General features: G+C 38.9%; 1 protein-coding gene across 2 annotated transcripts in view; it reads left to right on the top strand.

The window, feature by feature from the left end:
* Nucleotides 1–20,761, top strand: part of ASXL3 (ASXL transcriptional regulator 3) — a 130,693-nt gene that overhangs the window by 1,103 nt on the left and 108,829 nt on the right. The gene's annotated exons all lie outside the window — the stretch shown is intronic.

Genomic DNA, 20,761 nt, shown 5'->3' with positions numbered 1-20,761 from the left:
ACTGTATCTGTTTTCATGATTCTGTATTATTGTTTGCTAAGTGTGATAGCACGCATTGTTTATGTTGTTTTTTCAGTTTTGAAGTATGTACAGGTTCACTCCATCCTAGGAATTTTACAATAAATACTTACACACGGTGCATCATATATGGTTGTACGCATTTGTATGTGTGTCTTCTGCAAAGTTGGGTCTGGTTCAGCTTCAGCTGGGTGCTTAGAAAGATGGCAAAGATGGAAAGATAGGCTGCTGATTATATTGCTTTTTGTGTCTACACCAACTTTATCTGTTCTCTCTCGCTGATACAGAATTGCTTAAGTGGCATGTCTGTGCATCTGGTTTTAGTAATGGATATTCATCTCATTCTTATTACTTGTTTAGTAGTGAAGCACATTTTTTATAAAAATGTTTTCACCTTATATGAAATTTCACCTTGTTCCTGCATAGGAAGTTCAGCCTCTCTCTCTCCTATGTAAATAATTATAAGGTATTAGACGGACCCTACCTATAGATGTCTCTGCAAGCTGTACTGAGGTGTTCTCATATGGTTGGTCAGTGCTAAATTCTGATTTGGCTCATTGTACATCCTACAGCATTTTGTAACACTGCAGCTTTTGCAACGATGTTCTGATACAGTGTCGCTCCTGTACCCTCATTTCTCACAATTGTAACAGAAGTTAAACTGTCACCTTTGCCGTAATAATTTTGTCAGTGAATGTTGCCACAGTGCTACTTTCTCTGTGCTTTAAACTGGCAACATATATTCAAAAGTGTATAAAAGACATCAAATACTGTTCTGACTTTACTCTTTCAAGCTCCTACTGCAGTTGCCACTGTGTATTTTGTTTGAGAGATGTGCATGAAGGAACTTTGTTGTGTATCAAGTAAAATTGCTGTTCCCATTTGGTCCAATATATGGAAAAGTTTAAAGCCTCTGGAGAACAAGGCTGAGCCAGTGCTGAGGAGAAGGGTTGAGACACTTACCATGATGATGTATCACTTAATGCTCCCCCCAGAAGGGTCATGATTTGCTAAAATTGAGTAAAAATTATACACTGCTGTATACAAGTGGTGGAGATATGCAAGGTCCACACTGGTTTTGTCCAGCCTCCTGGGGTTGCCAAGTTGTGCAGAACTTGTCCCAAATTGTCCATTATGTGAATGATACATAGTGCTGCTCAGACCAACTACAGTCTTGCACCAGACTTTCCATGTAGAGTGGTGTATGTTTGCAAATCACAATGAAAGATTGAAGCCAGAATTGCTGCTCCTTACAGTGTTTTATGTTAGGACCCTGATGGTTCATTATGACTTTGTTTTCTTGGGATACATCAATAATGTATTACTGCAAGGTTTGATTAAATCAATTTCTTTCCAAAGGCAAGAAAACAATGAAGTGATTGATATCTACTCACACACACACAAAAAAAAAATCCAACAAAAAAAAAAAAAAAAACACCAAAAAAACCCACAGAAAACCAAAACAACAAAATAAAGACTCATGAGTTACCTAAATCAATATGTTGTAAAATTGTATGCTGCTGAATTATTTTGTGGAATGGGAGGTTGAATGAATAACATACCAAATGTATGGATATTTATGTATTAAATTTTCTACGAAAGCCCTTGCATTACAATACTGGGCTTTCAAAGTGAAGCGCTAAAAAGTAGGAAATGACAGAGGTAACATTGCTAGCTTTTTCACTCTGGTATGCAAGAGTATATATTGCAATCTAGCCTTTAAATTACAGACATGCGTGCTAATTTCCCCAAGTACTCTAAGTTCATGCACTAGAGCTGCTGATTTTTCATTCTGTTTTCTTTGTTTGATGTGTGGTACTTAATTTTCTATACACCTTTCAAACTCAGTGCAAAAATTTATTCTTGTTTTATGCTTCAGTCATACATACATAGCTATTATTAGCAACACCCAGTAGCTTCCCAAATGCAAATGTTTCTATAGTTATAACATGCCTGTGAAGTTAAGTATTTTGACCTCTGCTTTACCCATGCAGAGTTGAGGCATGGAAAGATTAAGTACCTTACTCAAAGCTGTTCAGGAAATCTGTGGGAGAGGCAGTTATGGTACAACAGCGTCTTCATAGTAGTTCTGTTTCATAGTCATAAAATCATCTTTGTGGCTACACTTTTGCCTCGTTCACTCTCTATTACTGTTTCTCAGTAATTATGAAAGAAATGGATATGGTCATGTCTCTATATTCAGTCTATATTGAAACTCATAATGCACCATGTAATAGTTACAGATAAAAAGGAGTACAAAAACTGGACTTGAGCCTGAAATCATTACACAGCTCTCCATTTCTCACATTCACAATGAAAGAAGCAGAAGTACTTTAGAAAAATATATTACATGACAGTCTTAAAATACATTATAATGTGTAAGTCTAAGTGGTGAGGCTCCAAACTAAGAGCAGTACCTTTACTGTGTTTTGGTATTTGATTAAAGGGTCTTTGAAAACTTAAGTTCCTGAAAGGCAGTGTTTTTTCAAGCTGTTCCCTAAATTTTTAAAGCATAAGCAGGAAAGGACTCCTGTTATATTCAGCTCTCACTGTAAATACCATGTATGTGATACAGGCAGTAAAACAGGAGCCACTGGCATGTCCTGTATTGAAACTTGATTTTGTGGAAGACGTATCCTGCAGAGTTGAATCTTTCTGTCTACAATACATTGCTTTTTCCCCTCATGCAAGCCTACTTTAGGGGAAGGCATAGCCCAGCTTACAAGCATTCCTGAGAGATGAACACATGTGCAGGATCAATGGAATGGTGGCATACCACTAACAGTTCATGTTACAGAGCCCATTTTGTAGAATACGCATTTTTATGGACAAAATTTCAACCTGTTTTTACAACCTGCCAAACGGGATATCTTTGATGTGGACTCAATATGTCAACTCATTGTTTACTTTGTATCAGACTAGGGCAATGCTTACATATGACCTGGGCATTATCTCCATGCCATTTTTCTTCTTTCTGTGTCTGATAGGCAAAGATAGAAATAAACTTAAGTACAATGAGATACACTTAAAAATGAGAACAAAAGAAAATCTTAACAGGAAGGAGGAGAAACATCCTGTCTTTTCTCTGTCTTTCAGTTGATTCTCATTTGATGAAACCATATTGTAGTTTTCTGGTCATACATGGAACTCATAAAAATTGAATAGAAAAGTGAAACACTTGAGTAGTTTAAGCAATTTGTAATGATTCCTTTCAGTTGAAAAATCTTGTATCAGTCTAGTTTCAGCTGATCTTAAACTTGCCGAAATTCACAAAATAGCAAATTCTGCCTCTTAATAATTCCATGCCATAAGATACTGCATAAAAAATACTGAAACAAAAATTACTGAGAATAAAATGTGTCCAAGGATACTCTGCCTCACAAGAACTGATAGCAGTTTTAAGTAGGTAGGAATGATCCAGCTTTTTATCACTTGACTGCTAGACATGATCCTTTTGTTATCTGTGGTACAGAAAAGTGAAAGAGGCCTGAACAAAAGGAATGGAGGCTTCTCACTTCAGGAATGCAGAGCTCAGTGTTTGTATGAAGCACAGAACATCTACCCATGAAGGGTGATAGTTTACAGTAACATTTTAAAAGGATTTTTTATGAATAGCTTGCCCTTATTACTGCCCTCTTCTCTTTCCTGTAAGTGGTGTTTTGAAACACAGTTCAGTTAAGTCTTTACCACTAGTTGACAATAAAGCAGAAGAAAATTGGGACTAACAGTAGGGTTGGGTTATTCATGTGTTGGGCCTCCTCTCCAGTATTTTTGCTCCTTCTCCAACCTGCATTCTGAAAGAAAGGTTTTCTTGTGTTACTGAAGAATATGTACTTCACAGTGCTACGCAGAGTCCTCATGGTTCAGGTAGTTTGTGCATGTTGGGGGAGTAATACTCATACCTTAATTCTTGTATTACTTGCACTAGTCTCCTGATTGGATCCAGCTCTGAATTGAGAGTTGTTTTCTTGCTCCTGTAAACTTTAAGAAAATTATATGAATTAATTAAGAAAACCAATGCAGAAAAAAACCCCAACAAACTCACAAATAACCAAACCGAACATGAAAAGCACACAAGTCCATTGGAATTGTTAGCTTGCATGTTACTGTTTAAAGTGGCTGGCTGTCCAGAAGCTGATTGCTCCTTCATCTGGTCTTCTAAGATAGTGGAGTTGAAACAGATTGTGTAGCTGTACAGAAGTATTTTTGCATTGCATCTTCAAATATAAAGACCACAAATGAAACAGAAAATTAGAAGAGTAACTTCTGCATAGTTAAACCATTGATGATAATCCCTTTGACTTTTATGTTAAGTCTTTGCTTTTGTTACTATAAATAGCATTTTAAAGCATTGTGTGGAAGGAGCTTCATGTATCTTTAAAAATGGTAGATTTGACCTAACTTTATTTTATGGTATTAAGGATTTCTTTGTTGTTGGCTTAACAAAAACCTACTATTATTTCCATATTTGTTCTGAGTTAATTATTTTTCAGACATGCAGGAAAATTGTGGTTTGGGAAGTTTTGATGGCCTTGCCTTTTGATCCCAAATCAATGCTGCTTTGAAGAGCTATATTTTATTTTGGTTTGCTCTAGCCTTTCCTCACATTTGTTTTATTCAAAGTAATTTTTGCATTTGTTAGACAAGGTAGAACCTGCACTCTTTTTTTCTTATGCCTTCTGTGGTTGTGTTTTAAGTGTCAGTATTTTATTTTGTTAGTATGAGATAATGCAGAAATTAGTGTGTGTTAATATTTTTTATTTTAAAAAGTGATCTACAATAAAATATAAATTTATTCTATTTCATCTTAGTTTATGCATTCTTCTAGGGAAGATTGAGAGGAATAAGTTTCTAACTTACCTCAAGACAGACCTTTATTTAACCTTTGGCACCACAGACTTTTAGGAAGGCAGGAACCCAGCCCAGGAATGGGACCTGTTCTCAGTAATATGACCTTACTTCTATCAAAGCAGAATAACATAGGAGAAACCCTTACAGGAACCTAAATATGAGCATTTCTTAACAATGTGAAGCTGTTTTCAGTGCCTTAAGGTTTCATTTAATGCTCACTTACAGAGAATGCTTTCAGTGGCTTCTGGCTTACCTTTATAGAAGAACCAATATTTTCCTGTCACACTTCATGTTTCTGTTGAAATAACTGATATGTTTTTTCTTCTTCCAGAAGTTGACAAGTTTCTCACAAACAAGATTTGGTCAGTTGCATGTGCAAACAGTGGAATCACAGTGAAATAGTTTCCACTAACGACACCCAAGGCCCTACCCATCCTTCACAGCTAGTCTGGTTTAGATTTGCTAGTCCAGTTCATCAGTTCCCTGGATCAGACCATGTCATTGCAGCATCCTAGTCTGGACCAGGTAGCATGCTGTCTTCAAGGTGAAAAGCCAAACTCACTGTATACTTCCTGCTTCAGGCTTTCTTTGTTCTTTATACTGTGACCAGCAGATTACATTACTTGGAAAGTCATTTGCTAAACTTGACCTCTTGGGCTTGGAGTAATACAGGGTTTTTTTAGAAGTTGTAAGCTTCAAAATGTTTTCCCTTTCCCTGGATATGATGTTGATAATCTTGACATTCTCTGTAAACAGTAATAACTAAATAGTGTCCTCCTTTTCTGCTATGAAGACCTTGGAGGAGATGTGATTAGTGGAAATTGTAATTCCACAGGTTCCAGCTGAAACTGACAAAATCCTGCTTTTGATGAATTTACACACTGAAGGAATTAGCTATCTTAGCCTTCCCTCTGGAGCAGTCAGGTTGCAATGCAAAGGCAGAACAACCTGGAACAGTGCATGCTCTAAGCAGTACTTCCTGGTACAGCCTATTTGTTTATTCTGTTAATTCAGGTAGCAAATCCACATGCTGCCCAAGCACAGCATTTGCCATAGGTGGCCCATTTAATCTCTTATCAATTTTGAATGACAGCCACCCTCCCCAAAGAAACCCGAATCATTGAGGTACTGGCCCTCTGAGTCTGCTCTGTCTTTGCGAAGCCCTGCTAGACAGTTTCCTGTTGCTGGAGTTATTATCTTGGAAGGAGATGTACCTGCTGGGAATGTGACGAGGGTAGAGATGTGCCTTCAGCAGCTAATGGCTTGCCTTCAGCTAATCTTGGTTTGAAGAGATGATCTATGTTTTGCTAAATACCATACCTTAAGTAGACCACTGCCTAAATTCACTTATGACTATAGTACATTAGCACAGATGTCATGTCTATCGGGAGACAGTTAAGCCATCTGGCAGTGCATGCCTTCTTTCTAGATACCCTTTGGTGTCAGTACTGACTGGGCTGGGAACTGCACTTAAGTGCCGAAGGGATCTAGAGCAGCATCATTCACTTCAGTCTAAGCAAGGTCTGCAGTTTCTGACATTGGAACAAGAAACTGGTGGAGGTGGTCTAATGTTTTCATGCTTTGATTGTGAAGAGTTCAGCTCACCTTGATGGTTTGAGCTCAGCAGGGCACAGCCTGTCTGGACCCTGGCATGTAACTTTCTTTAGTATTAGAGGACCTTTTAGATGAGGTTTCACTGTATGGGATTCAGCTATTACACTGCAGGTTCTGAGTTAGATGTGGCATCCTGTACCTCAGGTGTCTGAGGAGACTTGTTTTGTAGTGTAGCATTGAGTTTAATTTATCTCTGACAACATTTACCAGGATCAGCAACCACAGTTCAGTTTGTTGCTCTGGGTATTCACAGACTAATTAAGAGGACTGGGCTATATTCCTCTGTAGAAGATGTTCCAGGTCATGTCCTAGATTGTTTGTGATTTTGGAATAATTTATTTAGAAGGCACACATTACACACTTTGTTTTAAAGCTTGTCCTTTTATATACATAGATTAGTGTAGCCAAGCCTGTTGTGATGAGACTTTCCTCATTGTTTGTAGAGGCTCAGCTCTAGAGGTTATTATCTTATGGATGATAATTGCATCCTGTACAGTCCAACTTAGAGATAACAATGTTTTTTAAACATTTACAACTTCAGAAGTGTTCCTTGATGGACAAGTGTCTTGAGCTAGTAGATGATTTGGTTTGGAGAACTTAATGTCAAAGCTGTTTCTTTCTTGTTGTGATCTTGGTTAAGAATAGACAGGATAAGGAATTTAGTGAAGCAGTCATTCTAGTCAGGGTTTATATTGCTTTATCCTGGTTAGCTTCCTGTTTAACTTGATGTCTGGGGAAAGGGAAAGCACCTTAACCAAAGTACACATCAACCGTTTGAAGGTCAAAATCATCCATTTCACCTTGCTCTTAGCAACTTGGAGAACCTTCTTGTGTGTAGTGTTTTGCTGTTGTTGGTGAGATGCCTTTGTGAAATGTCCGCAGACTCTAGTAAATCACAGTCAATCTTCATGTGTCGTATGATTTGTTCTTGCCTTTGTGACTTAAACCTTCTTTGTACAAGAGGCTCTACCACTACGATTGTATTGCCAAAATACTTAACTTCATCTGTCATTAAATGTTTATTTTTATTTCAGTTCCAAGAGTTTTGACTGAACAAATTCCACATCCAGGTGTTTCAATATATCTACTGATGTCTATTTTTGGATAAATGTTAATTCTTTTTATACCTTAAAATTCCCACTTATCTACCAGCTGCTGGGATATCTATTGGCATTGCTGTATCAGAGAAGCATGTAACATTCCATGTTACTATGCCTATCTGCTAATATTTCCTAGCAAGGGTAATGAGAGAAAATAGGCTCTTATTGGTTGCAGTGTGCTGTCATTTTTCTGGTCCAAGATTATTGCAACTGTCTCCAAATTATGGCACTTGCTTATCACACCAGCTTCTCTCATCTCATTTGGTATTTCTGTAATTTAGAAATTCTAGACAGGTAAGACCAATGAGAACTTCTTTGAAATTCAGTGTTTAGAGAGGGAAGAGCATCTTAATTAGTGCATTAGTTCAGTAATAATAAAAAATGAATGCTTCAGGTCGCCTTCTCTGTTTAGACTTGAAAATAAGTCACACACTCCAAATTAGTTTTGTGAAATCTCTAAAATCACTTCGTAACTTTCATTACTCATAGGAGCTTGGAGTTCTCTGGCCTTTGATGGAGCCTGGTCTCTTAAAAAATGGGAGAAGGAGGAGAATAAAATGATAAAGAAAAGTTGTCCGACAGGCGTGATTTAGAATTCAAATGCATCGTTATCTCTTTTTCTTTTTTTTTTTTTTTCCTCTGACAGTGACTAGAGAGAAAACATCAATTTTCTTGTACAGATTGAGAATTTTGTATCCATTTAATGGTACTCATTCACATTCTCTGCTTTTCTGTAGCTTTTTTTGCCTTCGTATCTGGATGTTTTTGACAGTTTGATGTAGCAATGCTGCAGAGGGTTTGTTCTTAGAGCAGTAGCGCTTAATGCATTCTAATCTGTTTCATAATTTGTTTCATTCATAATGCAGGGTTTTGAGACATCTTGCAAGCACTCATGTTTAAAAAAACCCAAAGTAGAATAACTTAGCGGTGCTCACTGTCTAGCTGTGAATAAGCTCAGTAAATCACTGCTGAAGCCTTTTTTCAAATGAGTTACTACTGAAGATATGTTAATATCTTTTTGTCATTGATTTCAAGATGTCACATGGCTCCACAAGTGTGTACCTTCCTGGAGATGCCAGGGACTGCTAAGCATTTGCCTGGATTGTTCTTGTACTGAGGTCTTTTGACTTGAAACTGTTATGTGAGGTTTTTATTTATTTATTTATTTATTTGTTTTCAAAAGTAAGAAAAATCTCTGCAGCAAATTTGCTACATTGGCGATCCTTGTCAAACAGGTTGTTTGTCTTCCTTTTGTTCTGTTCCCTGTGCTGTCAAGTTGTGTTGCATTATTAAACATCTCCTGTCAGTTAAACACAGGTCAGCAGAATGGCCTGGGCGATTCACAGCAAGTGCTTTGGTCCATTTTGCAGAAAAGAAAGGGGAAGTGGTAGTATAGAGCTTGAGCTGTCTTTTATAAGGCTACTAATCTTTTAAAATAATGATGGCGAATCTAGTGATGATTTACTTCACCCTGCCCACTACGTCTGTGCAGCTGGAGACTTTGAATATAGATCACACTGCAACAGTGGTCTCCTGGGCAATAGCTGAAGTGCTTTTTGTCAGGTATCCCAATAGGAAATATTTGATGGGAGGACAGAATAAGGATTGCCTGTTTTGATGTGATGGCTCAAATTCCTGTTTTATCAGGCTAAATCTTCTATACATACACACATGAACACACACACACACACATATATATATAATGTCAAGCATTGTGTTAACAGCCCTGTGAGTCTGACTGGGCAAATTACAGATGTGCTTGAGGCATTTTGTCTGCCCCTAATGAGCCCCAGCATCATTTTGGATAGACAGCAATAGCACAAAATGGACACTGCTCCAGCTCTTGGATTGGTTCAGTTATGTGGTTGTTTCAACTTTCAAATCAAATTCTTCATGCTAAAATGCTGTTTTTCCAGCCAGTGTTCAAGGATCAGCTGACTCATTGATAATTTTGCCTAGGAGTTTGCTTTAGGAGTGAGAGCTACCCATCTAAGTGGAACTTGTCAGTGATAACCAACCCTGTGTCTTTGCCTTGGACTAATGCTCCTTTTCCTTAGTAAAAGTCTGTTAACAAATACTGTGGTTTCTGGACCATGGGATTGACCCCAAAGAGCAAAAACCTGAATGAAAATAGAATTACTGCTTTAAGCTTGAACACTACAGTTATCTTATGAAGAAGGATCTTCCTGGCTCCCTGTGATACAGTGTTCCAGTGGTGATGAGCTCCATTAAGTGGTTGTGTTACTAAAATATGATCTCTTTTTGGCATATTTGTAGAAGCAGTTAGAACTAGAAGGCTGTGGATTCGCAAGGTAAATTGGAGATTTTTATCAGTCTGGCCATGCAAGTTACTGCATGCTGTATACATGCACTGCTGATTGTTGCATTTACTAAGCACCTTCAAGGGAGCTTCTCAGACCCTGTGCAATGATTAGCCCTTCACAGTAAGTGTTTGATATTCACAGTAACCATTGTGGGTTTTTAATTTAGCTTTCAGGCCCACAGCAGCAGTGGCACTTGAGAATCATAGAATCATAGAATAGTTAGGGTTGGAAAGGACCTTAAGACCATCAAGTTCCAACGCCCCTGCCATGGGCACAGACACCTCGCTCTAAACCATATCACCCAAGGCCTCGTCCAACCTGGCCTTGAACACTGCCAGGGATGGAGCATTCACAGCCTCCTTGGGCAACCCATTAGAGTGCCTCACCACCCTAACAGGAAAGAATTTCTGCAGAACTCATATGGGGGTGTCTGGGGTGTTTTCCAATGAAAAAGGTCATAACTGTGGGAGAAGTGAACAGTTGCTTGACTAACTGAAAGGGTGCAGGATACAGTGCAAGAGATGAGCAATAGCAGGATTGGGCTGAGTGAAAGGCCTTGAGGGTAAAGTTAGGATATGAGCAATCTTTTGAGCTGTTGTGTTTCATGGAATGCAAAAAAATAGTCTTTCAGCTGATCTGTGAACTACAGATTGAAAACTTCAACTGGAGATGAGAAACTAGAAAAGCGTGGAGTAATAGAGTCAAAGCAATTGATCAGGAACATTTTGTATGAATTTTGGAAATTAGATCAAGAAAGCATTGTCTTATTGTCTTTTAATCTGCTTAGAAGAGACCAACCAACCAAAAAATATCTAAAATGTCTGAATCTGTCAGATTAGTTTGGTCTAAGTGGGATTTTTTTTTATTTTTTTTTTCCCTTTGGGGACCTGTCAGAATTTTTTTGTAGGAAATAATTTTTATGAAAGAGAAAGGGCTTCTATCTCCATTAATGTGTAGGGTTGCATACTTTGCTCGGAGATAGACTGTTTGATACAATATCAAAACATCCTCATAGTACCGTCCTCAATCTTTTAACACTTCCATTAAATTAAAAACCAACTTAAAAAGCAAAATATCTATGTAGTTAATTTTAATGAGGACCGACTACGTTTCATGCTGTAATTTTCATGCACTCATTATATTAGTGTCTGAGCTGAGAATGCTTCAAGCTATTTAAAGTAATATTAAATGAAGTAAAATAATCTCCTATCTTCATTCTGAGCAAATCTACAAAGTGGCTGCCTAGATAACTGAGGTTGGTATATATACATAGTGGTTGGGAAATGCTTCTGAAAGAGCTGCAAAGAGAATGAGAGGTTTAAAAAAATTAAGTCAGTGCACTTGTTTGTTATCAGCATTCTTAGAGCTGTTATGGCAAGAAGCTTCATGTGTTAGTTAAAGGTTGTGAAATGCTGGAGTTAATTTTATAGAAAAATATGGGTGTGGAGGGGGAGGTAAGGGGTCTAGGGAAAGCATTCTGAGGATTAATGTTCTGAAAAAAAATCAGGTTTTAAGTGCTACATACATGCATAATAATAGTTCTGAAGCTTATTACCTTTAGTACTTGCATACATTATCTGGGATTAATAGAAGAAAATAAGACTGGGTTTATGTCTGTTGGCATGTCATGTGGTGAAAAAAGTGTGCCTGGGTGATACTGATGTAATCCTGGGAAGAAAAATGATAGTGCCACACTGAGAAGCAGTGAAGAAGGGATGAAGATGTTCTTGTAGCAATGAGAAGTAGAATAGCAAGTATACTGAAGGGAGGAAAAAAATTTACCTGACTGATGATGAAAGAATTGAAGGAAAGACCCCCTTTGAATTCTAGGATAAAATTACATTTCATTGTTTTATTTATTTATTTTGTTACCATTTCACCAGCTAAAATCCCCAAACCTTTGTCTTTAAAGTCTGGATTCTTCTCAGACTTTGGGAGTATAAGTGAAACAGTGAAACATCAAGGTGAAAAAAAAGAAAGATCTGTGTTCTGTCCTGTATAAAAGTCAGTACCTTTGTTTTGGAAATTAAGTAATGTGCTTTGATTGTGTTCATTCTATTTCTTTTTAAAACAACTTATGTTATCGGTTATATTAGCCGAAGGAGTATTGCTGAAATTTTAAGTAATCCCTTTGAAAGAATTGAAAAGACCAATTTGTCTTCTGAAATATTATCTCATCCATTTGGAATTTTATCCTATTGGAATTTTTGGAATTAGTCTCAAATTATCTTACCCAAGTTATTTCTAGAAAAGAAATTTCCTAGAGTCTCCCATGTCCAAAAGTCTGTCTGGTGTGATGCTTGAATGTAAGAGAGTGGCAATTTTCTTCTGATTCTGGACACCTTGGTTTATTTTTGTTTTCACCTCAGAGAGCATAGCATGTAAATCTCCTAAGTATAATCTTACATCTTTGGATGAGATTCTCTGGCACAGTTAAAGGAAGATTACATTCCTGGATCTGAACTGTAAAGCTAATCTTATTACTTATTGTTTCAGAGGTACGGTATGAATTCAGTAGCTGCACTGGATGACCAAGACGATGCAGTGTCATTTTTCCATAAAAGAGTTTTATTGTTCACTTACTGCTAGCTATTTTTTGGGGGAAATGGAAGATACAGATAAAGCATGTATTATCAACTTATAAAATATTAAATCCAAAAGATGTGCCTAGACCCCATAGACATGGAATTTATTTGCCAGTGGCATTTCGTAGGAGCTGGCGATTTTTACTGCTGCATTTGCTGAGGAGATGTGACATTACAAAAACTTGGATACTCATGCATATGTATGTTGGTGATTTTGAAGAATAAAACCCGTGACTGAGTGTACTGTATAACAGTCATGTTTTGCTCTCTCTTGGTTTGCTTTTCTTGTGTTACAATTTCTGTCCTGACAGATAATGGCTGAATCTGTTAAATGTATCAAATCATAGAATCATAGAATAGTTAGGGTTGGAAAGGACCTTAAGATCATCAAGTTCCAACCCCCCTGCCATGGGCAGGGACACCTCACTCTAAACCATATCACCCAAGGCCTCGTCCAACCTGGCCTTGAACACTGCCAGGGATGGAGCATTCACAACCTCCCTGGGCAACCCATTCCAGTGCCTCACCACCCTAACAGGAAAGAATTTCCTCCTTATATCCAATCTAAACTTCAACTGTTTAAGTTTTAACCCATTACCCCTTGTTCTATCACTACAGTCCCTAATGAAGAGTCCATCCCCAGCATCCCTGTAGGCCCCCTTCAGATATTGGAAGGCTGCTATGAGGTCTCCACGCAGCCTTCTCTTCTCCAGGCTGAACAGCCCTAACTTTCTCAGCCTATCTTCATATGGGAGGTGCTCCAGTCCCCTGATCATCCCCGTGGCCCTCCTCTGGACGTGTTCCAACAGTTCCATGTCCTTTTTATGTTGAGGACAACAGAACTGCACACAATACTCCAAGTGAGGTCTCATAAGAGCAGAGTAGAGGGGCAGGATCACCTCCTTTGACCTGCTGGTCAGGCTCCTTTGGATGCAGCCCAGGATACAGTTGGCTTTCTGGGCTGTGAGTGCACACTGAAGCCGGCTCATGTTCGTTTTCTCATCAACCAGCATCCCCAAGTTCTTCGCAGGGCTGCTCTGAATCTCTTCTCTGCCCAGCCTGTAGCTGTGCCTGGGATTGCTCCGACCCAGGTGCAGGACCTTGCACTTGTCATGGTTAAAATTCATGAGGTTGGCATCAGCCCAGCTCACAAGCATGTCCAGGTCCCTCTGGATGGCATTCCTTCCCTCCAGCGTATCAAACGAACCACACAGCTTGGTGTCATCGGCAAACTTGCTGAGGGCGCACTCAATCCCACTGTCCGTGTCAGCGACAAAGATGTTAAACAAGACCGGTCCCAACACCAATCCCTGAGGGACACCACTTGTTACATGTCTCCAGCCGGACACCGAGCTGTTGACCACAACTCTTTGCATGTGGCCATCCAGCCAGTTCTTTATCCACCGCGTGGTCCATTCATCAAATTGATGTCTCTCCATTTTAGAGACAAAGATGTCGTGTGGGACAGTGTCGAACGCTTTACACAAGTCCAGGTAGATGACGTCAACTGCTCTACCCCTGTCCATCAGTTCTGTAGCCCCATCATAGAAGGCCACCAAATTGGTCAGGCAGTATTTCCCCTTGGTGAAGCCATGCTGGCTGTCACCAAGCACCTTGCTGTTTTTCATGCGCCTTAGCATGCCTTCCAGGAGAATCTGCTCCAAGATTTTGCCAGACACAGAGGTGAGACTGACTGGTCTGTAGTTCCCTGGGTCTTCCATTTTCTCCTTCTTGAAAATGGGGGTTATATTTCCCTTTTGCAGTCATTGGGAACTTCACCTGACTGCCATGATTTTTCAAATATGATGTCCAGCGGCTTAGCAACTTCATATGTCATTTCCTTCAGGACCCGCTGATGGATTTCATCAGGACCCATGGACTTGTGCACGTTCAGATTTTTAAGATGGTCTTGAACCGGTTCCTCTCCTACAGTGGGCCCAAGGTCTTCATTCTCACAGTCCCTGCGTCTGCCTTCCAAGACTTGGGTGGTGCAGTCAGAGCCTTTGCCAGTGAAGACCGAGGCAAAGATGTCATTCAGAACCTCAGCCTTCTCCAAATCCTGTGTAGCTAGTTCACCCGAGAGCTTCCTGAGGGGGCCTACGTTCTCCCTAATATGTTTTTTATTTGCTATATACCTGTAGAATCCCTTCCTGTTATCCCTAATATCCGTAGCCAATTTTAATTCTAACTGGGCGTTAGCTTTCCTGACCTGGTCCCTACCTTTCTGGAGAACATCCCTGTATTCTTCCCAGGCCGCCTGTCCTTGCTTCCACTTTCTATAAGACTCTTTTTTCATTTGAATTTTCCTCAGGAGCTCCTTATCCATCCAAGGAGGTCTTCTGGCCCTCCTGCTGCACTTCCTTCTAGTTGGGATGCAACACTCCTGGGCTTGTAGCAGGTGATCCTTGAAGACCAACCAAGAGTCTTGGGCCCCCCTGCCCTTTAGGGCTATATCCCATGGAACCTTACTAAGCAGGTTCCTGAAGAGGCCAAAGTCTGCTCTCTTGAAGTCTAGGGCAGTGAGCTTGCTGCACACTCTTCTCACTGTCCTAAGGATCTCATATTCAACCATCTTGTGGTCGCTGAATCCAAGGCTGCCCTGGAGTGCCGCATTTCCAATGAGCACTTCCGTGTTGGTGAGCACGAGGTCAAGCATGGGGTTTTAGGATAAGAAACATACTGTGATATTAAGGACCCTCTAAAAGTAGAAGCTTGTCTTTAACAGAAAGCCTAGCATTAAGAGAAGTCTCTGTATTTATATTCTTTTATAAAATCCTCTGTGGTTCCTCTCTTGATCCATTAACTTGTGATTCTGGAGTTTGGTGACAGTAGTTGCATGACGTGTATGGCTGATGGCCATTTCTCACTGTAACCTTGTCAGTGCTTGTCCAGCTTGACTGTAAGGGGTTAGCCAGTCTCAGAACAATGCCTTCAAGCAGGGTCAGGAGTTTGAAGCATCCACAACAACTGTGGATCATCCTGAACATTTCAGATTTTCCTCTCATAGAGGAAGACCTGCTCTGTATTTTGGTTTGAGATTTGACTACAAACTGTTGGTTTAACACTCAGCATTTTGTCTCCTTAAGAGCTCTAGTTTTAAAGTTGCAGCTCACCTTTTTTCTTTACAGGCTGGAGGTCCTATTGAATTTGTTTACCTATGCCAAGTGATTGTTCCTGGTGGTTTAAATCTCTATGGGAAATCTGCATCCAGCTGGTAGACAGTTGTACTGATGAGGACCCATTGATTTTTATTTTTTTTTTTCTTTTTTTTCCCTATCCACTTACCATCAATAAGAAATGTCCTTAGCTTTCATGATACTTCTTCCCTGCCATAATGTTGCCCTGTTACCTGGCTGGTCTCAGTGTTGGGGCTGGTCTCAGTTGCTGATCACATTATACTGGATGAGATTAACAGCCTGATGAAAATGTTTAAGTCAATACTTGAGAAGTCTAGATAAAGATAATGCCTTACAGTGAGAGCTTTTTAATTATGTGTTCTATTTGATGTAAATCAATAGTAAAGACTTGCTGGTTTTAATGGAAAAAAAAACCCTTTCATATTAAAGATTAAAGTTTACCAAGCTTGACATGATTTAGCAGTATCCAGAAAAGGAGATTTTAAGAAGATACAGACAATTCATGTTCCTTTTTGGAGATAAAATAATTCTTCCCTCTTTAACAAAACTTTTGCTTATCAGGTTTGTGTTGTTTTTTTTCTACCACAGTATGATCTGCATTGCTTTCATTCATAAGAAGTAGTGGGGAGCATGTAAACAAAATATTCTGTGTGTGTTTCTCCAAAGTGATAGGCTTTTGAAAGACTATTAAGTTAAGAAAGGTCAGATTATTTCACAAGGCCTCTGGGAAGAAGTGAGCATGTAACTTTTAGAACTTGAGGAAAGCTGCTCCTTGTATGTATTTATATATGAATACAAGCACAGATACAGAGTTATTATATGTTGTTTCTAATATGCCTGTTTTGTGACAAATGTGCCTTAGTAATAGTGGTTAAATAGTGTGTTTTCCAAACCTTTAAGCAGATGATACCAAATATAAACCACCCGTCTGGACTTCAGTTCTGCAATAAATTGTATATTTAAGTCCACCAAGTGTGGGTGGACTTAGGTGATGAGATGGGGGAAAAGACTATGTGGAAAGACTGATAAGAAGGACTGAACAAATAAATGACACAAAATGGATATGAGTTAGTGAACAGCAAAATATTCTCCTATTTTTGAAAATCTCAGATGAGTAATTGTCAACTGTACCATCTGTAAGTAATGTGGGCTTCCAGACTTGTGGCAATTAAAACTGCCTAGCATCCCACTCCAGCCCTCTATTTTATTCTGTGTACAAGTCAGTAGTGAAGACTAATCTCTTATGACATTAATCGTCTCATGAGGAGAGACAGAATAAATCACAGTAGCCCTTCCTCTCTTCACTCATGAAGATAAATGCCATAACACGATGGCTGATCTTTGTTATGACACTAACCATTATATATTTAACAGAGATAGCAAAATCCCACTGACAGCTAACAAAAGAATTCTTCCTTTACATGTTCTATGAGAAGGCTGTTTTTCTTTAGTTCAAAAACATGACTTACCGTATCTGCTCTCAGAGCAATTTAAGCAGTAGATCTGTATTGTGCCAGTGAACTCTGTTCTGTACACAATGATGTAATGATTCAAACTAATGAGAACTGAAATGAAATAATTATGCAAGCTCTGGAAGGAAAACACTGCATTATACCCAAGGACTCTTAAGACTACTCTTTTGTATTGTCCATCCTGATGAGAAAGAATAAGTCACCTCTTTAAAATAAACAGACAAGCAGCAACACCCCCACAAACAAAACAGAAACACCTCCCCCAAAAAAGCCAACACCTCCCTTTAAATCCCCCCAAACAAAACCACATAAACAAACAAAACCCCAAACAACAATAGCAACCAAAAAAAACCAAAACAAACCAAAAAAGCCAACCCCAAAGGCCCAAACCAAAACCAAGCCCAAAACTTTCATATTTTTTCATTTTGTGGAGATTTGATTTTCCGTTTTTTCTCCAGTACTCGAACAGGTAGGTGCAATGAGCTGAAAGTGGCTTTTTGTTGTGTCTGTGGTTGCAAGGGACTTTTAATTTTTCCAGCTTTATCACTTGTACACCTCTCAGGAATTTCTTTCCCAGTTTTCCATGCATTCGACACGTTCTGGTCTTTCTGGGATAAAATTACTAAGAAAGATTCTTAGTGGTTTTTCTGCGTCTCAACCTGACAGTTAATTTGAAGGGTGTGATACTGTGTATCAGCCTGCGGGGAAGAGAGCAGACAACTGAGTTGTGAAGTTTATGGAGTTCTCTTGTGAAGTTAAGAGGATCGGTGTGACTTATACTGGCTTTTCACTTGAGCATCAAAATGCGCTGTAAATTTCATGAGGTAGTTTCATGCTGTGTATCTGACAGAATTAAAATGGAAGTTTGAATTTTACAGTTTTACAGAAGTGCTTTTTGATAGTTTGAATATGTTTGTAGTACATTAGTGAAGTCAATGTCATTTGCAGCATGAAACATCCTACCCTTTTAGTGGTTGAGTTTTACCTGATGTAATCCTTAAAATGGCCTAAACTAATGTGTCAGACTATTATTTAGAGTGCATAGTTTTAATATTTTATTTGTATTCTGCTATTCTACCTCCCCCCTTCCCAACTTTTCTTTTCTTTTACTTTCTTTTTTCCTTCTGGAAATCTTAGGTCTGTATCTTTAGGACACTGTCTAACAAGATAAGTTCTGATTGTAAAGCAATGGCAAGAAAACCGGCATAACTGTCACTTCCTGTTAAATTTGGTACATTCAGAGTGTAGCCAGTAGGAATTTTATTTCTCACATTAAAAGTAACCCTTACACATTACATTTGCCTGAGTAAATTAAGTGATGAAGGCTTTTAAAACAAACACATATTCATTCTCTGTTGATTTTTCTGGGAAGTTTTACTCTTCATACTTTATTTTTTATTGTTTTTCTATTCTGAAATGTAAGTTATGCAGCAAACCTTTTAATGTTTCAGGAAAACGAAATCAAACAACTCTTTCAGCTTTCAGTCAAGAAAACAGTATGTATGGAAGTGAATATGATTGGGGTTTGGTGCTTCTTAGTTCTGGGGTTTTTTTCCCTTATTTCCTTAGTAATGATTAATTTGTTCACACTGGTAGTAGTTCTTTCCTGTTATCTGTAATGAAAAGGCAGCTGACGGGGCACTCATATCCATTCTGCGCCATTAGTTCCAGTCACCTAAACATGGCCTCTCTTCATTTTGTACAGGGGTAGGTGCAAAACCGGAATTTTTATCCCTGCTGGAATTAGAGGCATTTCAGGATTGTGGCCTGTGTGAGCACCAAACGAGTGCAGATTTCAGTAAGGTTGTTGGGTGGCAGAGCTGTGTTTTGCTCCTGGCCCCTTTTCTACAGTAATTATTCATAGTTGTAAACAGCTTTGCCCATGTTTTTCAGCTGGGTGCACTGAAATAGAAATTGAAACTTCTGCTCTGAACTAAGTAAGTAGAGAATATGGTCTACAAGCCACAGGAGGTTCACAGTACAATTTTACCTGTCAGCACCTAAGAGCTACAGTGTGCTGCTGCCTAGCTATTCAGTATGAACTGCCTAGGCAGCACTTGTGTACCTGTGTGTGGATTTTGGGGAACCCATGGCAATGATCTGCATCTCTATGATTGTGCTAATGTTGCAGGAGGTAAAACACACAAGAATGTACTGTGGGAGTGTACTGTGGTAGGGACAATGGAAGAAAGGTATTTCAGTAGGGATGCAGAAAGTTGGAAGACATGGGATACAGGGTATCGCAACACCTCAAAAGATGAGAATGTCATTTTGAGTGCAGAGAAAGTCTGGGAAGAGTCAGAGGCTATGGGGTACTGTGATAGCAAGAAGGGGTATGGCTTACATGGCCAAGCAGAAGTCTGAAGGCTGGACTGTACTGTCAGAATTGAACAGTCATTCTGAGAATCTGGATGGTCCGTCACTTGAACTGTAGTCATCACTAGTAATCCTGCTGCTAATAATGGTATCCATACGAGGGTAGCAAGTTTGACATCCTGCTCAAAGGGGTATGTATATTTGATCCTGATCTTACAGAAATCTGGTAGGATTGATTCTGTGTGCACACTGGGTTCATCCTGTTACAGCCACTGAGGTATTTATGGATCTGTGCTGACAGAGCCTTTAAGTCAAAGTTCCTGGTTGCTTGGACAGGCTGATTTCATTAGTTGAGAGAAATACGAAGGTTTCGTTTTGTTCAGTATGTCAGACCAGATCAATAAGTTATTATAAGTCAGTTGTTTAGGGTTGAAAACTTTACCCTCTGTTTTCTGGTGATGAATGAGGCCGCTAGCCGTGGCAAGATATCATTGCTGCTAGAGCTTTTGTGCCTTTTAACAGGATGACACAATTGTATGTTTAATTTTAACTGAATTGTAATCCAATTTCTTTTGAATTTGAAATGTCAAGCATGCAATTTCATCTGGAATTTCAAAGCACTGTTGCTGCCTTTCTATCAATTTAAAATACAACATTAGAAATAAATTAAGAAAAGAACAATAAAAGGGTCCAAACATCTCAGAACAAGCTTCAAACCAGTCAATGAAAGCAATGGAATCAGCAAACAAATCATTCAGCTTCTTTCTTGCTCTTTCCTTTCATTCAGTGTTTTAGGAGATGATAATGCTGTATGTATCTGTCAGGTTAGAAAAGCCTAGGTAGCTTCAGACTGGCTTGCAAACATTCTGTAGCAGAAATTCTCATGCACGAAACTTCCACATGTTCCCTGTAGCTCATGCTGAAGGAACTGTAAAGTGTTTTTAACTGAAAGAGGGCTGGGGAAAAATGGGGTTTGGGTGTACTTTACACCATTTGAGCTCTACAGGTCAACAGCATTACCTCTGAACCTAAAAAAAGTGTGGACTAGCATGCATGCACAGAACTGATGTTAAAACTGAATATATTTCAGCAGGTTTAGGTATTTTTACGTGTTGTTTTCTTGTTCATGTTAGGTTTTCATTCCTTTCCTTTCTTGATGGTACTTTTATGTGTAGTGATGCATGGATTAAAGAGACAAATTCATAGTGTGGAGTATGTAGTGAAAAATGTCTTGGGAAATGCACCTTATTCTACTCAGATTTTACAGCTTCCTTATTGTAACCATGAGCATCTGTTTGAGAATTTATGTTAAAATAGGTTGTAGTGCATCTTCCCTTCTTATTT

This window comes from Neopsephotus bourkii, unplaced genomic scaffold (assembly GCF_033783945.1).
Source record: "Neopsephotus bourkii isolate Nb327-2 ecotype Australia unplaced genomic scaffold, CSIRO-AGI_Nbou_v1 NB_753, whole genome shotgun sequence".
Classification (NCBI taxonomy): Eukaryota; Metazoa; Chordata; class Aves; order Psittaciformes; family Psittacidae; genus Neopsephotus; species Neopsephotus bourkii.
The sequence above is the reverse complement of the archived record's forward strand: the minus strand, read 5'-3'. Positions and strand labels throughout refer to the sequence as shown.